Here is a 4590-nt window from a genome sequence, read left to right as displayed (position 1 = left end):
TAATTCACAATAAAACATTTTTTAAAAAGATAATGGAATTTGATTCAGTAGTGAGGAGCTTTGCTTTTTTTACATTGAGATGTAATCTATACTGAAGATGTAGTCTTTTATCTTCATCAGTATATAACTCAAATCCTCTTATCTTTCAACAAGCAAGGTTATCTCATCTGCAAATTCCAGGCAGTTAATGAGTCATCCTCCAATCTTCTTCATATAATCCAACTTCTCAGGTTATTTGTTCAATATACAGATTGAATAAGTATGGTGAAAGGATTCAACCCTGGCACATAACTTCTGTGATTTTAAAACATTTAATATCCCCTTGTTCTGTTTTAATGACTGCCTCTTGGTCTGAATACAGATTCTTCATGAGTACAAGTGTTATGGAATACCCATTCTTTGCAATGTTATCCATAGTTTATAATCCACATAGTCAAATGCCTTTGCATAGTCAATAAAGCATAAAAAAACCAGCTTTTTGCTGTTCTCCACTTTCAGCCAAGATCCATCTGACTTCAGCAATGATATCCCTCATTCCACGTCTTCTGAATCCAACTTAAATTTCTGGCAGCTCTTTGTCAATGTACTTCTGCAATAGTTTTTGAATTACCTTCAGCAAAATTTTCCTTTCATTTGACATTATTAATGATACTGTTCAATGGTTTCTGTACCCATTGGGTCACTTCCTTTGCAATGGGCACAAATCTGGACCTCTTCCAATTGGTTGACCAGGTAGCTGTCTTCCACAGTTCTTCACATAGATGAGTTAGTGCCTGCAGTGCTGCATCAGTTTGTAGGAACATTTCAATTTGTATGCCATCAATTCCTGAACCCTTGTTTATCACCAATGCCTTCAAGTGCAGTTTGAACTTCCTTCAAACCATTGGTTCTTGATCATATGATGCCTCTTGAAATAATTTAAATCAACCATTTCTCTTTGGTACAGTGACTCTTTGTATTACTTCCATCTTCTTTTGATGTTTCAATAGTTTGCTCATAGGATCCTTCAATATTTCAAGTCAAGGTTTGAATTTTTTGTTCAGTTCTTTCAGCTTGAGAAATGATGAGTGTGTTCTTCCCTTAACAATTTTCTAACTCCAGGTCTTTGAACATTTTATTACAATACTTGACCTTGTGTTTTATAGCTTCCCTTTGAGATTTTCTATTCACTCTTTTACTTTACATTTCTTCATTATTTTAGCTTCTCTGCTGTGCTCAAGAGTAAGTTTCAGAGTCTCTCTGACATCCACTTCGGTCTTTTCTTTCTTTCCTATCTTTTTAATGACCTTTTTCTTTCTTTAAGCATGATGTTTTAGATGTCATCCCACAAATCCTATGGTCTTTGACCATTAGTGTCTAATGCATCAAATTTGTTGAGATTGTCTCTATATTCAGATGAGAAATATTCAAGGTGAGTCTTGTAGGATAAGCATTGGACTGCTAACTGCAAGTTCAGCAGTTCAAACCCACCAGCTGCTCCTTAGAAACCCTATACAGGGTTGCTATGAGTTGGAGAGATTCAATGTCACTTAAGAACAGCAGCATACACAAGACCACATATTTTTTTTTTTCTTTTTAAAAAACCTTTTTATTGTGAATTGGTTTTATATTCAGCAAATCATATACTTTACTTCATTACAATGATTGCAATCCTCTCCATGTACCATCAGTTAACAGTATTTGTCTATTCACCTTAACATTGCATTCCTCCCTGTGTCTCCCACAGTCTTCATCGTTCCTCTGCTAACCTCCCTCTTGTTGTATATATATGTATATTTTTAATTTTTTTAAGGTTTTTATTTTGGATTGAGTGAAAGTTTACAGGGCAGATCATCAGTTTTACATTCAACAAATCATACACCTTGTTTCATTACAATGTTTATAATCCCCTCCATGTACCATCTCGTTGGTGGGGTGTCTTCCTCTTTTACTCTGACCCTCCACCTTACCAAACATTTTTCATCTCATGAATTTGTTTTCATTTTCTTCAGTTTCAACCTTAACTTATATATGAACAACTGATAGTATGTTCCACAGTTGGCTCCTGGCCTTGATTTGGCTGGTGATTTTGAGCTTCTCCAACATCTCTTTCCACATTATGTTGAGTGAAATATGTCAATCACAAAAGAACAAATAACAAATATTATACAATAAAAAAAATACTATAAAATTAAAAGAGCAGAAAATATATAGAGACCAGCATTTATTAGTGGTTACCAGGGGTAGGAAGGAAGGGGAAGGAGGAGATATTTATTGCTCATGGAGTACTGAGTTTCAGTTTATGGTGACAGAAAAATCACATTGATGAAGGGTAAGGTTACATAGCTGATTATTGTAGTGCTATTAATATGTTGCACCCCTTTAAAAATTGAATTGGCAAAGTTGTGTGAAAGATAGACTTACAGCAACAAAAGTAGCTTGTAAGGATGCTTATGTACAACAAAATACCTCAACTTATTTGGTTCCTTGGTAAAGAAATTTAGGGTTATGGTTTCATTGAACATCCCAGTTAATGGTCTAAAAATGTGTTCAGTGTTTCAGTTCTATACCCTAGTTCATTACATAATGCCTGGAATCTTAAAAGCTTGCAAGCAGTCATTCAAGGTACAACAATTAGTCTCTATTTGCGTGAAACAACAGAGAAAGAAGGAGAGGCAGGAATAAAAGGAGACAATAGAATGTGTGACTAATTGCCTCCATAAACAATTGTTTCTTTGCCGCGAGCCTAGAAGAAGTGGAAGGTGCCCAGTTATCGTTACTGAACATTTTGATTGAAGATTATATCAGAGAATCTGATCAAATGGAGAAAATGAAGAACAGAATTTAAAATACTTACAGAATAGTCTTTCTAGAGCCATGGAGGCTGGATGAACCCCTAAAATTATTGCCCTGAAATAATCTTTATGCATGTCTTTTTTTTTTTTTTTTTTTTTAAGTTTTATTGTGAACTATGTGATAGTTTACATGGGAGAACATTAGTTTTACATTTATTCTATCGTATATTGTTTCATTGCCATGGTTACAATCCCCTCCACACATCAACAATCAACGAAAGGGTATATCCTACATGCCTGCTCCCCCCCGTCCCCCCCCCCCAGTCGTCAGCACACAGGCCCTCTCCCTTCCTGGGTCCAGAGTCCCCAGTTGCTCCATCTCTCCACATCATCATCTCTGCCTCCATCTTGGGAATCACTGCTTCTCTGGGTTGGGTCCTGCTCTCCGCTCTTCTCCCTTCATGGTTCCAGGCACCTCTGCTCCTAGCCTGCAAAGTTAATCAATCCCCTCCTTACCACAAAATGTCTACTTTTGCATTTACAGCCTTCACAATCAGTCCTGGTAACAATTATTCACCCTTGCATCACAAAAGACCTATCCGCATTTCCTTCAATCAGTCCCGCCTAGACAGATTGGATACTACTCAGTGGAGATTCTACCTTCCTCCATGCCCTCTGGATCTAAGTTCCCTCTTGAAAGCTTGTAAGCCACTCATTTCTTGCCTTTGTAGCCCCCCATTTTGGGTAGCCAATGTCCAAGTTGCCCATCCCTGTCCACTCTGTGTATTGAGGGGGTGGGAATGATCCTTGCTGTAAAGATTTGTTAACTCTATTGAGCTACTGCATCCATAGGTGTAGGTCAAGTTCATCCAACTGTATCAGATTACTCTTTTTTTTCCTCTTCTTTCTTCTTCTAGTTGAACTCTGATCATCCAGTCATTGAAGCCAGGTCAAGTGGGTATATCTGCAAGTGTGGGTGCTCTTGTGGATATGCCCTCTCTTCTTATCCACTGGACACTTCACTCTCCACTCCAGTCCTCCGTGGCTGTGTCACTGACTCTTGGCTCAAGAGTCCCCAGATCTTGCCACACTGCTGGCCAACCAGACCTCCACCTGGGTTCACAGGAGTCTATGGAACGTTGTAGGGCTTAGCTCACAGCCTCATAGCTGTTTTTCCCTCACTTCCCCTTGTCACGAACGTGGTCACCAATCAGAGCGTGTATTCCCATTGAGTCTTAGTCTTGGAAGGGGATTACTCTGAGGGGACCCGACCCCTTTCCTTGATGTCTCCTGGGTGAGCAACTTGCTTTTTCTTGTAGTAATCAGTTGGTCTGCCTCTATTGTTTTGGATTGTTCCTGTCAGTCTTTCTTTCAAGAGGTATCTTCTGTTCTTCTAGCCGCTCCAGGCTGGTCTGCCCATCCTCTCAGGGGGAAATTTCCCACCTCTGAAGATTCTGGATGCTGTTCAGGATTCCACCTATAGTCTTATGTAATGCAGAGGCTCCGCAGATAACCTCCTTCACTGGGCATGTAGTATCCCCATTTTAGGTATTCCAATCAGTTATAGGCAGAAGACAGACTTACAAGCTTTCTATGCTGATATTTCTGGCTTTTCCTTTCTGTCCCCTTCCAGTGTCTATTTTACAATGTAATGCAAGGAAAACCAAGATTCAGAAGACAGCCAAGAATCTTAACATTATTTCTCCCCTTTTCCCCATTCCAACCATGTCTCAATCTCTGTATCCCAGAGCCCTGTTGTTCCAAGGTTGTGCATACATCATTATTTACCTCTGTCCCACTTAGCCCATGCAAACCT

Source organism: Chrysochloris asiatica, unplaced genomic scaffold (assembly GCF_000296735.1).
Source record: "Chrysochloris asiatica unplaced genomic scaffold, ChrAsi1.0 scaffold00434, whole genome shotgun sequence".
In the NCBI taxonomy this organism is placed as follows: domain Eukaryota; kingdom Metazoa; phylum Chordata; class Mammalia; order Afrosoricida; family Chrysochloridae; genus Chrysochloris; species Chrysochloris asiatica.
Note: the sequence above shows the minus strand (reverse complement) of the source record.